Here is a 20,235-nt window from a genome sequence, read left to right as displayed (position 1 = left end):
ATGGTGTAAAAATTCCCTGGACCCTCCATTAAAATAGCCTTGCAAATAAATGACAGTTGACTAACACAGACAGTAATGTGAGTTTACAAAGTTCTCTGAGGAACAGAGTTTTGTAGAAAAGTCGACGAAGATGGGATTCGAACCCATGCATGCAGAGCACAATGGATTAGCAGTCCATCGCCTTAACCACTCGGCCACCTCGTCTGACAGTGGCGCACGCATGCTGTTAGACGCAGTCGGTGAAGTGCACGGTGGCCGTATCTCTAATTTGTGTTATTTTTACAGTTACAGATTGGGGATGATAATAATGTGAATTTTTGTTTGTGTTAGTTGTTTTTAAGACAAGCCTTAGTGTTATGCACTACACATCGGGGGGAAAAATGTGTGCTTTTTTCCTGTCGATTTTGCCGTCAAGTGTCAGGGCAAATTGGTTCTCTTTGCCGAGGTGAGGAAAAGACATGGTGTGCTCTTGTTTTCTGGACTCAATCAAAATAATTTTGATTTGAGCTCTGATTTGCGTTATTTTTACAGTTACAGATTGGGGATGATAATAATGTGAATTTTTGTTTGAATAAGTTGTTTTTAAGACAAGCATTATTGTTATGCTATAGGTATCAATGCGAAAAATGGTGCTTATTTCCAACTTGTGGAACTGCCATGAATGCGACTCTGTGCCTATTTACGGTGTAACAATTCCCTGGACCCTCCATTAAAAAAGCCTTGCAAATAAATGACAGTGGACTAACACAGACAGTAACGTGAGTTTACAAAGTTCTCTGAGGAACAGAGTTTTGTAGAAAAGTCGACAAAGATGGGATTCGAACTCATGCGTGCAGAGCACAATGGATTAGCAGTCCATCGCCTTAACCACTCGGCCACCTCGTCTGACAGTGGCGCACGCATGCTGTTAGACACAGTCGGTGAAGTGCACGGTGGCCGTATCTCTAATTTGTGTTATTTTTACAGTTACAGATTGGGGATGATAATAATGTGAATTTTTGTTTGCGTTAGTTGTTTTTAAGACAAGCCTTAGTGTTATGCACTACACATCGGGGGGAAAAATGTGTGCTTTTTTCCTGTCGATTTTGCCGTCAAGTGTCAGGGCAAATTGGTTCTCTTTGCCGAGGTGAGGAAAAGACATGGTGTGCTCTTGTTTTCTGGACTCAATCAAAATAATTTTGATTTGAGCTCTAATTTGCGTTATTTTTACAGTTACAGATTGGGGATGATAATAATGTGAATTTTTGTTTGAATAAGTTGTTTTTAAGACAAGCATTATTGTTATGCTATAGGTATCAATAGGAAAAATGGTGCTTATTTCCAACTTGTGGAACTGCCATGATTGCGACTCTGTGCCTATTTATGGTGTAAAAATTCCCTGGACCCTCCATTAAAATAGCCTTGCAAATAAATGACGGTTGACTAACACAGACAGTAACGTGAGTTTACAAAGTTCTCTGAGGAACAGAGTTTTGTAGAAAAGTCGACGAAGATGGGATTCGAACCCATGCATGCAGAGTACAATGGATTAGCAGTCCATCGCCTTAACCACTCGGCCACCTCGTCTGACAGTGGCGCACGCATGCTGTTTGACGCAGTCGGTGAAGTGCACGGTGGGCGTATCTCTAAGTTGTGTTATTTTTACAGTTACAGATTGGGGATGATAATAATGTGAATTTTTGTTTGTGTTAGTTGTTTTTAAGACAAGCCTTAGTGTTATGCACTACACATCGGGGGGAAAAATGTGTGCTTTTTTCCTGTCGATTTTGCCGTCAAGTGTCAGGGCAAATTGGTTCTCTTTGCCGAGGTGAGGAAAAGACATGGTGTGCTCTTGTTTTCTGGACTCAGTCAAAATAATTTTGATTTGAGCTCTAATTTGCGTTATTTTTACAGTTACAGATTGGGGATGATAATAATGTGAATTTTTGTTTGAATAAGTTGTTTTTAAGACAAGCATTATTGTTATGCTATAGGTATCAATGGGAAAAATGGTGCTTATTTCCAACTTGTGGAACTGCCATGAATGCGACTCTGTGCCTATTTATGGTGTAAAAATTCCCTGGACCCTCCATTAAAATAGCCTTGCAAATAAATGACAGTTGACTAACACAGACAGTAATGTGAGTTTACAAAGTTCTCTGAGGAACAGAGTTTTGTAGAAAAGTCGACGAAGATGGGATTCGAACCCATGCGTGCAGAGCACAATGGATTAGCAGTCCATCGCCTTAACCACTCGGCCACCTCGTCTGACAGTGGCGCACGCATGCTGTTTGACGCAGTCGGTGAAGTGCACGGTGGCCGTATCTCTAATTTGTGTTATTTTTACAGTTACAGATTGGGGATGATAATAATGTGAATTTTTGTTTGTGTTAGTTGTTTTTAAGACAAGCCTTAGTGTTATGCACTACACATCGGGGGGAAAAATGTGTGCTTTTTTCCTGTCGATTTTGCCGTCAAGTGTCAGGGCAAATTGGTTCTCTTTGCCGAGGTGAGGAAAAGACATGGTGTGCTCTTGTTTTCTGGACTCAATCAAAATAATTTTGATTTGAGCTCTAATTTGCGTTATTTTTGCAGTTACAGATTGGGGATGATAATAATGTGAATTTTTGTTTGAATAAGTTGTTTTTAAGACAAGCATTATTGTTATGCTATAGGTATCAATGGGAAAAATGGTGCTTATTTCCAACTTGTGGAACTGCCATGAATGCGACTCTGTGCCTATTTATGGTGTAAAAATTCCCTGGACCCTCCATTAAAATAGCCTTGCAAATAAATGACAGTTGACTAACACAGACAGTAATGTGAGTTTACAAAGTTCTCTGAGGAACAGAGTTTTGTAGAAAAGTCGACGAAGATGGGATTCGAACCCATGCATGCAGAGCACAATGGATTAGCAGTCCATCGCCTTAACCACTCGGCCACCTCGTCTGACAGTGGCGCACGCATGCTGTTAGACGCAGTCGGTGAAGTGCACGGTGGCCGTATCTCTAATTTGTGTTATTTTTACAGTTACAGATTGGGGATGATAATAATGTGAATTTTTGTTTGTGTTAGTTGTTTTTAAGACAAGCCTTAGTGTTATGCACTACACATCGGGGGGAAAAATGTGTGCTTTTTTCCTGTCGATTTTGCCGTCAAGTGTCAGGGCAAATTGGTTCTCTTTGCCGAGGTGAGGAAAAGACATGGTGTGCTCTTGTTTTCTGGACTCAATCAAAATAATTTTGATTTGAGCTCTGATTTGCGTTATTTTTACAGTTACAGATTGGGGATGATAATAATGTGAATTTTTGTTTGAATAAGTTGTTTTTAAGACAAGCATTATTGTTATGCTATAGGTATCAATGCGAAAAATGGTGCTTATTTCCAACTTGTGGAACTGCCATGAATGCGACTCTGTGCCTATTTACGGTGTAACAATTCCCTGGACCCTCCATTAAAAAAGCCTTGCAAATAAATGACAGTGGACTAACACAGACAGTAACGTGAGTTTACAAAATTCTCTGAGGAACAGAGTTTTGTAGAAAAGTCGACAAAGATGGGATTCGAACTCATGCGTGCAGAGCACAATGGATTAGCAGTCCATCGCCTTAACCACTCGGCCACCTCGTCTGACAGTGGCGCACGCATGCTGTTAGACACAGTCGGTGAAGTGCACGGTGGCCGTATCTCTAATTTGTGTTATTTTTACAGTTACAGATTGGGGATGATAATAATGTGAATTTTTGTTTGCGTTAGTTGTTTTTAAGACAAGCCTTAGTGTTATGCACTACACATCGGGGGGAAAAATGTGTGCTTTTTTCCTGTCGATTTTGCCGTCAAGTGTCAGGGCAAATTGGTTCTCTTTGCCGAGGTGAGGAAAAGACATGGTGTGCTCTTGTTTTCTGGACTCAATCAAAATAATTTTGATTTGAGCTCTAATTTGCGTTATTTTTACAGTTACAGATTGGGGATGATAATAATGTGAATTTTTGTTTGAATAAGTTGTTTTTAAGACAAGCATTATTGTTATGCTATAGGTATCAATGGGAAAAATGGTGCTTATTTCCAACTTGTGGAACTGCCATGAATGCGACTCTGTGCCTATTTACGGTGTAACAATTCCCTGGACCCTCCATTAAAATAGCCTTGCAAATAAATGACAGTTGACTAACACAGACAGTAAAGTGAGTTTACAAAGTTCTCTGAGGAACAGAGTTTTGTAGAAAAGTCGACAAAGATGTGATTCGAACTCATGCATGCAGAGCACAATGGATTAGCAGTCCATCGCCTTAACCACTCGGCCACCTCGTCTGACAATGGCGCGCGCATGCTGTTAGACGCAGTCGGTGAAGTGCACGGTGGCCGTATCTCTAATTTGTGTTATTTTTACAGTTACAGATTGGGGATGATAATAATGTGAATTTTTGTTTGTGTTAGTTGTTTTTAAGACAAGCCTTAGTGTTATGCACTACACATCGGGGGGAAAAAAATTTGATTTGAGCTCTAATTTGCGTTATTTTTGCAGTTACAGATTGGGGATGATAATAATGTGAATTTTTGTTTGAATAAGTTGTTTTTAAGACAAGCATTATTGTTATGCTATAGGTATCAATGGGAAAAATGGTGCTTATTTCCAACTTGTGGAACTGCCATGAATGCGACTCTGTGCCTATTTACGGTGTAACAATTCCCTGGACCCTCCATTAAAATAGCCTTGCAAATAAATGACAGTTGACTAACACAGACAGTAAAGTGAGTTTACAAAGTTCTCTGAGGAACAGAGTTTTGTAGAAAAGTCGACAAAGATGTGATTCGAACTCATGCATGCAGAGCACAATGGATTAGCAGTCCATCGCCTTAACCACTCGGCCACCTCGTCTGACAATGGCGCGCGCATGCTGTTAGACGCAGTCGGTGAAGTGCACGGTGGCCGTATCTCTAATTTGTGTTATTTTTACAGTTACAGATTGGGGATGATAATAATGTGAATTTTTGTTTGTGTTAGTTGTTTTTAAGACAAGCCTTAGTGTTATGCACTACACATCGGGGGGAAAAAAATTTGATTTGAGCTCTAATTTGCGTTATTTTTGCAGTTACAGATTGGGGATGATAATAATGTGAATTTTTGTTTGAATAAGTTGTTTTTAAGACAAGCATTATTGTTATGCTATAGGTATCAATGGGAAAAATGGTGCTTATTTCCAACTTGTGGAACTGCCATGAATGCGACTCTGTGTCTATTTATGGTGTAAAAATTCCCTGGACCCTCCATTAAAATAGCCTTGCAAATAAATGACAGTTGACTAACACAGACAGTAATGTGAGTTTACAAAGTTCTCTGAGGAACAGAGTTTTGTAGAAAAGTCGACGAAGATGGGATTCGAACCCATGCATGCAGAGCACAATGGATTAGCAGTCCATCGCCTTAACCACTCGGCCACCTCGTCTGACAGTGGCGCATGCATGCTGTTAGACGTAGTCGGTGAAGTGCACGGTGGCCGTATCTCTAATTTGTATTATTTTTACAGTTACAGATTGGGGATGATAATAATGTGAATTTTTGTTCGTGTTAGTTGTTTTTAAGACAAGCCTTAATGTTATGCACTACACATCGGGGGAAAAAATGTGTGCTTTTTTCCTGTCGATTTTGCCGTCAAGTGTCAGGGCAAATTGGTTCTCTTTGCCGAGGTGAGGAAAAGACATGGTGTGCTCTTGTTTTCTGGACTCAATCAAAATAATTTTGATTTGAGCTCTAATTTGTGTTATTTTTACAGTTACAGATTGGGGATGATAATAATGTGAATTTTTGTTTGAATAAGTTGTTTTTAAGACAAGCATTATTGTTATGCTATAGGTATCAATGGGAAAAATGGTGCTTATTTCCAACTTGTGGAACTGCCATGAATGCGACTCTGTGTCTATTTATGGTGTAAAAATTCCCTGGACCCTCCATTAAAATAGCCTTGCAAATAAATGACAGTTGACTAACACAGACAGTAATGTGAGTTTACAAAGTTCTCTGAGGAACAGAGTTTTGTAGAAAAGTCGACGAAGATGGGATTCGAACCCATGCATGCAGAGCACAATGGATTAGCAGTCCATCGCCTTAACCACTCGGCCACCTCGTCTGACAGTGGCGCACGCATGCTGTTAGACGTAGTCGGTGAAGTGCACGGTGGCCGTATCTCTAATTTGTATTATTTTTACAGTTACAGATTGGGGATGATAATAATGTGAATTTTTGTTCGTGTTAGTTGTTTTTAAGACAAGCCTTAGTGTTATGCACTACACATCGGGGGAAAAAATGTGTGCTTTTTTCCTGTCGATTTTGCCGTCAAGTGTCAGGGCAAATTGGTTCTCTTTGCCGAGGTGAGGAAAAGACATGGTGTGCTCTTGTTTTCTGGACTCAATCAAAATAATTTTGATTTGAGCTCTAATTTGTGTTATTTTTACAGTTACAGATTGGGGATGATAATAATGTGAATTTTTGTTTGTGTTAGTTGTTTTTAAGACAAGCCTTAGTGTTATGCACTACACATCGGGGGGAAAAATGTGTGCTTTTTTCCTGTCAATTTTGCCGTCAAGTATCAGGGCAAATTGGTTCTCTTTGCCGAGGTGAGGAAAAGACATGGTGTGCTCTTGTTTTCTGGACTCAATCAAAATAATTTTGATTTGAGCTCTAATTTGCGTTATTTTTGCAGTTACAGATTGGGGATGATAATAATGTGAATTTTTGTTTGCATAAGTTGTTTTTAAGACAAGCATTATTGTTATGCTATAGGTATCAATGGGAAAAATGGTGCTTATTTCCAACTTGTGGAACTGCCATGAATGCGACTCTGTGCCTATTTATGGTGTAAAAATTCCCTGGACCCTCCATTAAAATAGCCTTGCAAATAAATGACGGTTGACTAACACAGAAAGTAACGTGAGTTTACAAAGTTCTCTGAGGAACAGAGTTTTGTAGAAAAGTCGACGAAGATGGGATTCGAACCCATGCGTGCAGAGCACAATGGATTAGCAGTCCATCGCCTTAACCACTCGGCCACCTCGTCTGACAGTGGCGCACGCATGCTGTTTGACGCAGTCGGTGAAGTGCACGGTGGCCGTATCTCTAATTTGTGTTATTTTTACAGTTACAGATTGGGGATGATAATAATGTGAATTTTTGTTTGTGTTAGTTGTTTTTAAGACAAGCCTTAGTGTTATGCACTACACATCGGGGGGAAAAATGTGTGCTTTTTTCCTGTCGATTTTGCCGTCAAGTGTCAGGGCAAATTGGTTCTCTTTGCCGAGGTGAGGAAAAGACATGGTGTGCTCTTGTTTTCTGGACTCAATCAAAATAATTTTGATTTGAGCTCTAATTTGCGTTATTTTTGCAGTTACAGATTGGGGATGATAATAATGTGAATTTTTGTTTGAATAAGTTGTTTTTAAGACAAGCATTATTGTTATGCTATAGGTATCAATGGGAAAAATGGTGCTTATTTCCAACTTGTGGAACTGCCATGAATGCGACTCTGTGCCTATTTATGGTGTAAAAATTCCCTGGACCCTCCATTAAAATAGCCTTGCAAATAAATGACAGTTGACTAACACAGACAGTAATGTGAGTTTACAAAGTTCTCTGAGGAACAGAGTTTTGTAGAAAAGTCGACGAAGATGGGATTCGAACCCATGCATGCAGAGCACAATGGATTAGCAGTCCATCGCCTTAACCACTCGGCCACCTCGTCTGACAGTGGCGCACGCATGCTGTTAGACGCAGTCGGTGAAGTGCACGGTGGCCGTATCTCTAATTTGTGTTATTTTTACAGTTACAGATTGGGGATGATAATAATGTGAATTTTTGTTCGTGTTAGTTGTTTTTAAGACAAGCCTTAGTGTTATGCACTACACATCGGGGGAAAAAATGTGTGCTTTTTTCCTGTCGATTTTGCCGTCAAGTGTCAGGGCAAATTGGTTCTCTTTGCCGAGGTGAGGAAAAGACATGGTGTGCTCTTGTTTTCTGGACTCAATCAAAATAATTTTGATTTGAGCTCTAATTTGTGTTATTTTTACAGTTACAGATTGGGGATGATAATAATGTGAATTTTTGTTTGTGTTAGTTGTTTTTAAGACAAGCCTTAGTGTTATGCACTACACATCGGGGGGAAAAATGTGTGCTTTTTTCCTGTCGATTTTGCCGTCAAGTGTCAGGGCAAATTGGTTCTCTTTGCCGAGGTGAGGAAAAGACATGGTGTGTTCTTGTTTTCTGGACTCAATCAAAATAATTTTGATTTGAGCTCTGATTTGCGTTATTTTTACAGTTACAGATTGGGGATGATAATAATGTGAATTTTTGTTTGAATAAGTTGTTTTTAAGACAAGCATTATTGTTATGCTATAGGTATCAATGGGAAAAATGGTGCTTATTTCCAACTTGTGGAACTGCCATGAATGCGACTCTGTGCCTATTTACGGTGTAACAATTCCCTGGACCCTCCATTAAAATAGACTTGCAAATAAATGACAGTTGACTAACACAGACAGTAACGTGAGTTTACAAAGTTCTCTGAGGAACAGAGTTTTGTAGAAAAGTCGACAAAGATGTGATTCGAACTCATGCATGCAGAGCACAATGGATTAGCAGTCCATCGCCTTAACCACTCGGCCACCTCGTCTGACAATGGCGCGCGCATGCTGTTAGACGCAGTCGGTGAAGTGCACGGTGGCCGTATCTCTAATTTGTGTTATTTTTACAGTTACAGATTAAGGATGATAATAATGTGAATTTTTGTTTGTGTTAGTTGTTTTTAAGACAAGCCTTAGTGTTATGCACTACACATCGGGGGGAAAAAAATTTGATTTGAGCTCTAATTTGCGTTATTTTTGCAGTTACAGATTGGGGATGATAATAATGTGAATTTTTGTTTGAATAAGTTGTTTTTAAGACAAGCATTATTGTTATGCTATAGGTATCAATGGGAAAAATGGTGCTTATTTCCAACTTGTGGAACTGCCATGAATGCGACTCTGTGCCTATTTATGGTGTAAAAATTCCCTGGACCCTCCATTAAAATAGCCTTGCAAATAAATGACAGTTGACTAACACAGACAGTAATGTGAGTTTACAAAGTTCTCTGAGGAACAGAGTTTTGTAGAAAAGTCAACGAAGATGGGATTCGAACCCATGCATGCAGAGCACAATGGATTAGCAGTCCATCGCCTTAACCACTCGGCCACCTCGTCTGACAGTGGCGCACGCATGCTGTTAGACGTAGTCGGTGAAGTGCACGGTGGCCGTATCTCTAATTTGTATTATTTTTACAGTTACAGATTGGGGATGATAATAATGTGAATTTTTGTTCGTGTTAGTTGTTTTTAAGACAAGCCTTAGTGTTATGCACTACACATCGGGGGAAAAAATGTGTGCTTTTTTCCTGTCGATTTTGCCGTCAAGTGTCAGGGCAAATTGGTTCTCTTTGCCGAGGTGAGGAAAAGACATGGTGTGCTCTTGTTTTCTGGACTCAATCAAAATAATTTTGATTTGAGCTCTAATTTGTGTTATTTTTACAGTTACAGATTGGGGATGATAATAATGTGAATTTTTGTTTGTGTTAGTTGTTTTTAAGACAAGCCTTAGTGTTATGCACTACACATCTGGGGGAAAAATGTGTGCTTTTTTCCTGTCGATTTTGCCGTCAAGTGTCAGGGCAAATTGGTTCTCTTTGCCGAGGTGAGGAAAAGACATGGTGTGCTCTTGTTTTCTGGACTCAATCAAAATAATTTTGATTTGAGCTCTGATTTGCGTTATTTTTACAGTTACAGATTGGGGATGATAATAATGTGAATTTTTGTTTGAATAAGTTGTTTTTAAGACAAGCATTATTGTTATGCTATAGGTATCAATGGGAAAAATGGTGCTTATTTCCAACTTGTGGAACTGCCATGAATGCGACTCTGTGCCTATTTACGGTGTAACAATTCCCTGGACCCTCCATTAAAATAGCCTTGCAAATAAATGACAGTGGACTAACACAGACAGTAACGTGAGTTTACAAAGTTCTCTGAGGAACAGAGTTTTGTAGAAAAGTCGACGAAGATGGGATTCGAACCCATGCGTGCAGAGCACAATGGATTAGCAGTCCATCGCCTTAACCACTCGGCCACCTCGTCTGACAGTGGCGCACGCATGCTGTTTGACGCAGTCGGTGAAGTGCACGGTGGCCGTATCTCTAATTTGTGTTATTTTTACAGTTACAGATTGGGGATGATAATAATGTGAATTTTTGTTTGTGTTAGTTGTTTTTAAGACAAGCCTTAGTGTTATGCACTACACATCGGGGGGAAAAATGTGTGCTTTTTTCCTGTCGATTTTGCCGTCAAGTGTCAGGGCAAATTGGTTCTCTTTGCCGAGGTGAGGAAAAGACATGGTGTGCTCTTGTTTTCTGGACTCAATCAAAATAATTTTGATTTGAGCTCTAATTTGCGTTATTTTTGCAGTTACAGATTGGGGATGATAATAATGTGAATTTTTGTTTGAATAATTTGTTTTTAAGACAAGCATTATTGTTATGCTATAGGTATCAATGGGAAAAATGGTGCTTATTTCCAACTTGTGGAACTGCCATGAATGCGACTCTGTGCCTATTTATGGTGTAAAAATTCCCTGGACCCTCCATTAAAATAGCCTTGCAAATAAATGACAGTTGACTAACACAGACAGTAATGTGAGTTTACAAAGTTCTCTGAGGAACAGAGTTTTGTAGAAAAGTCGACGAAGATGGGATTCGAACCCATGCGTGCAGAGCACAATGGATTAGCAGTCCATCGCCTTAACCACTCGGCCACCTCGTCTGACAGTGGCGCACGCATGCTGTTTGACGCAGTCGGTGAAGTGCACGGTGGCCGTATCTCTAATTTGTGTTATTTTTACAGTTACAGATTGGGGATGATAATAATGTGAATTTTTGTTTGTGTTAGTTGTTTTTAAGACAAGCCTTAGTGTTATGCACTACACATTGGGGGGAAAAATGTGTGCTTTTTTCCTGTCAATTTTGCCGTCAAGTGTCAGGGCAAATTGGTTCTCTTTGCCGAGGTGAGGAAAAGACATGGTGTGCTCTTGTTTTCTGGACTCAATCAAAATAATTTTGATTTGAGCTCTAATTTGCGTTATTTTTGCAGTTACAGATTGGGGATGATAATAATGTGAATTTTTGTTTGAATAAGTTGTTTTTAAGACAAGCATTATTGTTATGCTATAGGTATCAATGGGAAAAATGGTGCTTATTTCCAACTTGTGGAACTGCCATGAATGCGACTCTGTGCCTATTTATGGTGTAAAAATTCCCTGGACCCTCCATTAAAATAGCCTTGCAAATAAATGACAGTTGACTAACACAGACAGTAATGTGAGTTTACAAAGTTCTCTGAGGAACAGAGTTTTGTAGAAAAGTCGACGAAGATGGGATTCGAACCCATGCATGCAGAGCACAATGGATTAGCAGTCCATCGCCTTAACCACTCGGCCACCTCGTCTGACAGTGGCGCACGCATGCTGTTAGACGCAGTCGGTGAAGTGCACGGTGGCCGTATCTCTAATTTGTGTTATTTTTACAGTTACAGATTGGGGATGATAATAATGTGAATTTTTGTTTGTGTTAGTTGTTTTTAAGACAAGCCTTAGTGTTATGCACTACACATCGGGGGGAAAAATGTGTGCTTTTTTCCTGTCGATTTTGCCGTCAAGTGTCAGGGCAAATTGGTTCTCTTTGCCGAGGTGAGGAAAAGACATGGTGTGCTCTTGTTTTCTGGACTCAATCAAAATAATTTTGATTTGAGCTCTGATTTGCGTTATTTTTACAGTTACAGATTGGGGATGATAATAATGTGAATTTTTGTTTGAATAAGTTGTTTTTAAGACAAGCATTATTGTTATGCTATAGGTATCAATGCGAAAAATGGTGCTTATTTCCAACTTGTGGAACTGCCATGAATGCGACTCTGTGCCTATTTACGGTGTAACAATTCCCTGGACCCTCCATTAAAAAAGCCTTGCAAATAAATGACAGTGGACTAACACAGACAGTAACGTGAGTTTACAAAGTTCTCTGAGGAACAGAGTTTTGTAGAAAAGTCGACAAAGATGGGATTCGAACTCATGCGTGCAGAGCACAATGGATTAGCAGTCCATCGCCTTAACCACTCGGCCACCTCGTCTGACAGTGGCGCACGCATGCTGTTAGACACAGTCGGTGAAGTGCACGGTGGCCGTATCTCTAATTTGTGTTATTTTTACAGTTACAGATTGGGGATGATAATAATGTGAATTTTTGTTTGCGTTAGTTGTTTTTAAGACAAGCCTTAGTGTTATGCACTACACATCGGGGGGAAAAATGTGTGCTTTTTTCCTGTCGATTTTGCCGTCAAGTGTCAGGGCAAATTGGTTCTCTTTGCCGAGGTGAGGAAAAGACATGGTGTGCTCTTGTTTTCTGGACTCAATCAAAATAATTTTGATTTGAGCTCTAATTTGCGTTATTTTTACAGTTACAGATTGGGGATGATAATAATGTGAATTTTTGTTTGAATAAGTTGTTTTTAAGACAAGCATTATTGTTATGCTATAGGTATCAATAGGAAAAATGGTGCTTATTTCCAACTTGTGGAACTGCCATGATTGCGACTCTGTGCCTATTTATGGTGTAAAAATTCCCTGGACCCTCCATTAAAATAGCCTTGCAAATAAATGACGGTTGACTAACACAGACAGTAACGTGAGTTTACAAAGTTCTCTGAGGAACAGAGTTTTGTAGAAAAGTCGACGAAGATGGGATTCGAACCCATGCATGCAGAGTACAATGGATTAGCAGTCCATCGCCTTAACCACTCGGCCACCTCGTCTGACAGTGGCGCACGCATGCTGTTTGACGCAGTCGGTGAAGTGCACGGTGGGCGTATCTCTAAGTTGTGTTATTTTTACAGTTACAGATTGGGGATGATAATAATGTGAATTTTTGTTTGTGTTAGTTGTTTTTAAGACAAGCCTTAGTGTTATGCACTACACATCGGGGGGAAAAATGTGTGCTTTTTTCCTGTCGATTTTGCCGTCAAGTGTCAGGGCAAATTGGTTCTCTTTGCCGAGGTGAGGAAAAGACATGGTGTGCTCTTGTTTTCTGGACTCAGTCAAAATAATTTTGATTTGAGCTCTAATTTGCGTTATTTTTACAGTTACAGATTGGGGATGATAATAATGTGAATTTTTGTTTGAATAAGTTGTTTTTAAGACAAGCATTATTGTTATGCTATAGGTATCAATGGGAAAAATGGTGCTTATTTCCAACTTGTGGAACTGCCATGAATGCGACTCTGTGCCTATTTATGGTGTAAAAATTCCCTGGACCCTCCATTAAAATAGCCTTGCAAATAAATGACAGTTGACTAACACAGACAGTAATGTGAGTTTACAAAGTTCTCTGAGGAACAGAGTTTTGTAGAAAAGTCGACGAAGATGGGATTCGAACCCATGCGTGCAGAGCACAATGGATTAGCAGTCCATCGCCTTAACCACTCGGCCACCTCGTCTGACAGTGGCGCACGCATGCTGTTTGACGCAGTCGGTGAAGTGCACGGTGGCCGTATCTCTAATTTGTGTTATTTTTACAGTTACAGATTGGGGATGATAATAATGTGAATTTTTGTTTGTGTTAGTTGTTTTTAAGACAAGCCTTAGTGTTATGCACTACACATCGGGGGGAAAAATGTGTGCTTTTTTCCTGTCGATTTTGCCGTCAAGTGTCAGGGCAAATTGGTTCTCTTTGCCGAGGTGAGGAAAAGACATGGTGTGCTCTTGTTTTCTGGACTCAATCAAAATAATTTTGATTTGAGCTCTAATTTGCGTTATTTTTGCAGTTACAGATTGGGGATGATAATAATGTGAATTTTTGTTTGAATAAGTTGTTTTTAAGACAAGCATTATTGTTATGCTATAGGTATCAATGGGAAAAATGGTGCTTATTTCCAACTTGTGGAACTGCCATGAATGCGACTCTGTGCCTATTTATGGTGTAAAAATTCCCTGGACCCTCCATTAAAATAGCCTTGCAAATAAATGACAGTTGACTAACACAGACAGTAATGTGAGTTTACAAAGTTCTCTGAGGAACAGAGTTTTGTAGAAAAGTCGACGAAGATGGGATTCGAACCCATGCATGCAGAGCACAATGGATTAGCAGTCCATCGCCTTAACCACTCGGCCACCTCGTCTGACAGTGGCGCACGCATGCTGTTAGACGCAGTCGGTGAAGTGCACGGTGGCCGTATCTCTAATTTGTGTTATTTTTACAGTTACAGATTGGGGATGATAATAATGTGAATTTTTGTTTGTGTTAGTTGTTTTTAAGACAAGCCTTAGTGTTATGCACTACACATCGGGGGGAAAAATGTGTGCTTTTTTCCTGTCGATTTTGCCGTCAAGTGTCAGGGCAAATTGGTTCTCTTTGCCGAGGTGAGGAAAAGACATGGTGTGCTCTTGTTTTCTGGACTCAATCAAAATAATTTTGATTTGAGCTCTGATTTGCGTTATTTTTACAGTTACAGATTGGGGATGATAAAAATGTGAATTTTTGTTTGAATAAGTTGTTTTTAAGACAAGCATTATTGTTATGCTATAGGTATCAATGCGAAAAATGGTGCTTATTTCCAACTTGTGGAACTGCCATGAATGCGACTCTGTGCCTATTTACGGTGTAACAATTCCCTGGACCCTCCATTAAAAAAGCCTTGCAAATAAATGACAGTGGACTAACACAGACAGTAACGTGAGTTTACAAAATTCTCTGAGGAACAGAGTTTTGTAGAAAAGTCGACAAAGATGGGATTCGAACTCATGCGTGCAGAGCACAATGGATTAGCAGTCCATCGCCTTAACCACTCGGCCACCTCGTCTGACAGTGGCGCACGCATGCTGTTAGACACAGTCGGTGAAGTGCACGGTGGCCGTATCTCTAATTTGTGTTATTTTTACAGTTACAGATTGGGGATGATAATAATGTGAATTTTTGTTTGCGTTAGTTGTTTTTAAGACAAGCCTTAGTGTTATGCACTACACATCGGGGGGAAAAATGTGTGCTTTTTTCCTGTCGATTTTGCCGTCAAGTGTCAGGGCAAATTGGTTCTCTTTGCCGAGGTGAGGAAAAGACATGGTGTGCTCTTGTTTTCTGGACTCAATCAAAATAATTTTGATTTGAGCTCTAATTTGCGTTATTTTTACAGTTACAGATTGGGGATGATAATAATGTGAATTTTTGTTTGAATAAGTTGTTTTTAAGACAAGCATTATTGTTATGCTATAGGTATCAATAGGAAAAATGGTGCTTATTTCCAACTTGTGGAACTGCCATGATTGCGACTCTGTGCCTATTTATGGTGTAAAAATTCCCTGGACCCTCCATTAAAATAGCCTTGCAAATAAATGACGGTTGACTAACACAGACAGTAACGTGAGTTTACAAAGTTCTCTGAGGAACAGAGTTTTGTAGAAAAGTCGACGAAGATGGGATTCGAACCCATGCATGCAGAGTACAATGGATTAGCAGTCCATCGCCTTAACCACTCGGCCACCTCGTCTGACAGTGGCGCACGCATGCTGTTTGACGCAGTCGGTGAAGTGCACGGTGGGCGTATCTCTAAGTTGTGTTATTTTTACAGTTACAGATTGGGGATGATAATAATGTGAATTTTTGTTTGTGTTAGTTGTTTTTAAGACAAGCCTTAGTGTTATGCACTACACATCGGGGGGAAAAATGTGTGCTTTTTTCCTGTCGATTTTGCCGTCAAGTGTCAGGGCAAATTGGTTCTCTTTGCCGAGGTGAGGAAAAGACATGGTGTGCTCTTGTTTTCTGGACTCAGTCAAAATAATTTTGATTTGAGCTCTAATTTGCGTTATTTTTACAGTTACAGATTGGGGATGATAATAATGTGAATTTTTGTTTGAATAAGTTGTTTTTAAGACAAGCATTATTGTTATGCTATAGGTATCAATGGGAAAAATGGTGCTTATTTCCAACTTGTGGAACTGCCATGAATGCGACTCTGTGCCTATTTATGGTGTAAAAATTCCCTGGAACCTCCATTAAAATAGCCTTGCAAATAAATGACGGTTGACTAACAGAGACAGTAACGTGAGTTTACAAAGTTCTCTGAGGAACAGAGTTTTGTAGAAAAGTCGACGAAGATGGGATTCGAACCCATGCGTGCAGAGCACAATGGATTAGCAGTCCATCGCCTTAACCACTCGGCCACCTCGTCTGACAGTGGCGCACGCATGCTGTTTGACGCAGTCGGTGAAGTGCACGGTGGCCGTATCTCTAATTTGTGTTATTTTTACAGTTACAGATTGGGGATGATAATAATGTGAATTTTTGTTTGTGTTAGTTGTTTTTAAGACAAGCCTTAGTGTTTTGCACTACACATCGGGGGGAAAAATGTGTGCTTTTTTCCTGTCGATTTTGCCGTCAAGTGTCAGGGCAAATCGGTTCTCTTTGCCGAGGTGAGGAAAAGACATGGTGTGCTCTTGTTTTCTGGACTCAATCAAAATAATTTTGATTTGAGCTCTAATTTGCGTTATTTTTACAGTTACAGATTGGGGATGATAATAATGTGAATTTTTGTTTGAATAAGTTGTTTTTAAGACAAGCATTATTGTTATGCTATAGGTATCAATGGGAAAAATGGTGCTTATTTCCAACTTGTGGAACTGCCATGAATGCGACTCTGTGCCTATTTACGGTGTAACAATTCCCTGGACCCTCCATTAAAATAGCCTTGCAAATAAATGACAGTGGACTAACACAGACAGTAACGTGAGTTTACAAAGTTCTCTGAGGAACAGAGTTTTGTAGAAAAGTCGACAAAGATGGGATTCGAACTCATGCGTGCAGAGCACAATGGATTAGCAGTCCATCGCCTTAACCACTCGGCCACCTCGTCTGACAGTGGCGCACGCATGCTGTTAGACGCAGTCGGTGAAGTGCACGGTGGCCGTATCTCTAATTTGTGTTATTTTTACAGTTACAGATTGGGGATGATAATAATGTGAATTTTTGTTTGCGTTAGTTGTTTTTAAGACAAGCCTTAGTGTTATGCACTACACATCGGGGGGAAAAATGTGTGCTTTTTTCCTGTCGATTTTGCCGTCAAGTGTCAGGGCAAATTGGTTCTCTTTGCCGAGGTGAGGAAAAGACATGGTGTGCTCTTGTTTTCTGGACTCAATCAAAATAATTTTGATTTGAGCTCTAATTTGCGTTATTTTTACAGTTACAGATTGGGGATGATAATAATGTGAATTTTTGTTTGAATAAGTTGTTTTTAAGACAAGCATTATTGTTATGCTATAGGTATCAATAGGAAAAATGGTGCTTATTTCCAACTTGTGGAACTGCCATGAATGCGACTCTGTGCCTATTTATGGTGTAAAAATTCCCTGGACCCTCCATTAAAATAGCCTTGCAAATAAATGACGGTTGACTAACACAGACAGTAACGTGAGTTTACAAAGTTCTCTGAGGAACAGAGTTTTGTAGAAAAGTCGACGAAGATGGGATTCGAACCCATGCATGCAGAGTACAATGGATTAGCAGTCCATCGCCTTAACCACTCGGCCACCTCGTCTGACAGTGGCGCACGCATGCTGTTTGACGCAGTCGGTGAAGTGCACGGTGGGCGTATCTCTAAGTTGTGTTATTTTTACAGTTACAGATTGGGGATGATAATAATGTGAATTTTTGTTTGTGTTAGTTGTTTTTAAGACAAGCCTTAGTGTTATGCACTACACATCGGGGGGAAAAATGTGTGCTTTTTTCCTGTCGATTTTGCCGTCAAGTGTCAGGGCAAATTGGTTCTCTTTGCCGAGGTGAGGAAAAGACATGGTGTGCTCTTGTTTTCTGGACTCAGTCAAAATAATTTTGATTTGAGCTCTAATTTGCGTTATTTTTACAGTTACAGATTGGGGATGATAATAATGTGAATTTTTGTTTGAATAAGTTGTTTTTAAGACAAGCATTATTGTTATGCTATAGGTATCAATGGGAAAAATGGTGCTTATTTCCAACTTGTGGAACTGCCATGAATGCGACTCTGTGCCTATTTATGGTGTAAAAATTCCCTGGAACCTCCATTAAAATAGCCTTGCAAATAAATGACGGTTGACTAACAGAGACAGTAACGTGAGTTTACAAAGTTCTCTGAGGAACAGAGTTTTGTAGAAAAGTCGACGAAGATGGGATTCGAACCCATGCGTGCAGAGCACAATGGATTAGCAGTCCATCGCCTTAACCACTCGGCCACCTCGTCTGACAGTGGCGCACGCATGCTGTTTGACGCAGTCGGTGAAGTGCACAGTGGCCGTATCTCTAATTTGTGTTATTTTTACAGTTACAGATTGGGGATGATAATAATGTGAATTTTTGTTTGTGTTAGTTGTTTTTAAGACAAGCCTTAGTGTTTTGCACTACACATCGGGGGGAAAAATGTGTGCTTTTTTCCTGTCGATTTTGCCGTCAAGTGTCAGGGCAAATCGGTTCTCTTTGCCGAGGTGAGGAAAAGACATGGTGTGCTCTTGTTTTCTGGACTCAATCAAAATAATTTTGATTTGAGCTCTAATTTGCGTTATTTTTACAGTTACAGATTGGGGTTGATAATAATGTGAATTTTTGTTTGAATAAGTTGTTTTTAAAACAAGCATTATTGTTATGCTATAGGTATCAATGGGAAAAATGGTGCTTATTTCCAACTTGTGGAACTGCCATGAATGCGACTCTGTGCCTATTTATGGTGTAAAAATTCCCTGGAACCTCCATTAAAATAGCCTTGCAAATAAATTACGGTTGACTAACAGAGACAGTAACGTGAGTTTACAAAGTTCTCTGAGGAACAGAGTTTTGTAGAAAAGTCGACGAAGATGGGATTCGAACCCATGCGTGCAGAGCACAATGGATTAGCAGTCCATCGCCTTAACCACTCGGCCACCTCGTCTGACAGTGGCGCACGCATGCTGTTTGACGCAGTCGGTGAAGTGCACGGTGGCCGTATCTCTAATTTGTGTTATTTTTACAGTTACAGATTGGGGATGATAATAATGTGAATTTTTGTTTGTGTTAGTTGTTTTTAAGACAAGCCTTAGTGTTTTGCACTACACATCGGGGGGAAAAATGTGTGCTTTTTTCCTGTCGATTTTGCCGTCAAGTGTCAGGGCAAATCGGTTCTCTTTGCCGAGGTGAGGAAAAGACATGGTGTGCTCTTGTTTTCTGGACTCAATCAAAATAATTTTGATTTGAGCTCTAATTTGCGTTATTTTTACAGTTACAGATTGGGGATGATAATAATGTGAATTTTTGTTTGAATAAGTTGTTTTTAAGACAAGCATTATTGTTATGCTATAGGTATCAATGGGAAAAATGGTGCTTATTTCCAACTTGTGGAACTGCCATGAATGCGACTCTGTGCCTATTTATGGTGTAAAAATTCCCTGGACCCTCCATTAAAATAGCCTTGCAAATAAATGACGGTTGACTAACACAGACAGTAACGTGAGTTTACAAAGTTCTCTGAGGAACAGAGTTTTGTAGAAAAGTCGACGAAGATGGGATTCGAACCCATGCATGCAGAGTACAATGGATTAGCAGTCCATCGCCTTAACCACTCGGCCACCTCGTCTGACAGTGGCGCACGCATGCTGTTTGACGCAGTCGGTGAAGTGCACGGTGGGCGTATCTCTAAGTTGTGTTATTTTTACAGTTACAGATTGGGGATGATAATAATGTGAATTTTTGTTTGTGTTAGTTGTTTTTAAGACAAGCCTTAGTGTTATGCACTACACATCGGGGGGAAAAATGTGTGCTTTTTTCCTGTCGATTTTGCCGTCAAGTGTCAGGGCAAATTGGTTCTCTTTGCCGAGGTGAGGAAAAGACATGGTGTGCTCTTGTTTTCTGGACTCAGTCAAAATAATTTTGATTTGAGCTCTAATTTGCGTTATTTTTACAGTTACAGATTGGGGTTGATAATAATGTGAATTTTTGTTTGAATAAGTTGTTTTTAAGACAAGCATTATTGTTATGCTATAGGTATCAATGGGAAAAATGGTGCTTATTTCCAACTTGTGGAACTGCCATGAATGCGACTCTGTGCCTATTTATGGTGTAAAAATTCCCTGGAACCTCCATTAAAATAGCCTTGCAAATAAATGACGGTTGACTAACAGAGACAGTAACGTGAGTTTAC

General features: G+C 39.8%; 8 non-coding genes across 8 annotated transcripts; all 8 read right to left on the bottom strand.

Moving 5' to 3' along the window:
* Positions 1 to 2,165: 2,165 nt before the first annotated feature.
* On the bottom strand, positions 2,166 to 2,247 carry TRNAS-GCU (transfer RNA serine (anticodon GCU)). Its single transcript has one exon. It is a non-coding gene; the product is annotated as a tRNA-Ser (tRNA).
* A 4,705-nt stretch (positions 2,248 to 6,952) lies between these two features.
* Positions 6,953 to 7,034, bottom strand: TRNAS-GCU (transfer RNA serine (anticodon GCU)). The gene has a single exon. It is a non-coding gene; the product is annotated as a tRNA-Ser (tRNA).
* A 3,021-nt stretch (positions 7,035 to 10,055) lies between these two features.
* Positions 10,056 to 10,137, bottom strand: TRNAS-GCU (transfer RNA serine (anticodon GCU)). Its single transcript has one exon. It is a non-coding gene; the product is annotated as a tRNA-Ser (tRNA).
* Positions 10,138 to 10,736: 599 nt separating this feature from the next.
* TRNAS-GCU (transfer RNA serine (anticodon GCU)) lies at positions 10,737 to 10,818 on the bottom strand. Its single transcript has one exon. It is a non-coding gene; the product is annotated as a tRNA-Ser (tRNA).
* Positions 10,819 to 13,460: 2,642 nt separating this feature from the next.
* TRNAS-GCU (transfer RNA serine (anticodon GCU)) lies at positions 13,461 to 13,542 on the bottom strand. Its single transcript has one exon. It is a non-coding gene; the product is annotated as a tRNA-Ser (tRNA).
* A 2,642-nt stretch (positions 13,543 to 16,184) lies between these two features.
* Positions 16,185 to 16,266, bottom strand: TRNAS-GCU (transfer RNA serine (anticodon GCU)). The gene has a single exon. It is a non-coding gene; the product is annotated as a tRNA-Ser (tRNA).
* A 1,961-nt stretch (positions 16,267 to 18,227) lies between these two features.
* Positions 18,228 to 18,309, bottom strand: TRNAS-GCU (transfer RNA serine (anticodon GCU)). Its single transcript has one exon. It is a non-coding gene; the product is annotated as a tRNA-Ser (tRNA).
* Positions 18,310 to 18,908: 599 nt separating this feature from the next.
* On the bottom strand, positions 18,909 to 18,990 carry TRNAS-GCU (transfer RNA serine (anticodon GCU)). The gene has a single exon. It is a non-coding gene; the product is annotated as a tRNA-Ser (tRNA).
* Between the last annotated feature and the right edge of the window lie 1,245 nt (positions 18,991 to 20,235).

Source organism: Pelobates fuscus, chromosome 1 (genome assembly GCF_036172605.1).
Source record: "Pelobates fuscus isolate aPelFus1 chromosome 1, aPelFus1.pri, whole genome shotgun sequence".
NCBI classification, from domain to species: domain Eukaryota; kingdom Metazoa; phylum Chordata; class Amphibia; order Anura; family Pelobatidae; genus Pelobates; species Pelobates fuscus.
The sequence above is the reverse complement of the archived record's forward strand: the minus strand, read 5'-3'. Positions and strand labels throughout refer to the sequence as shown.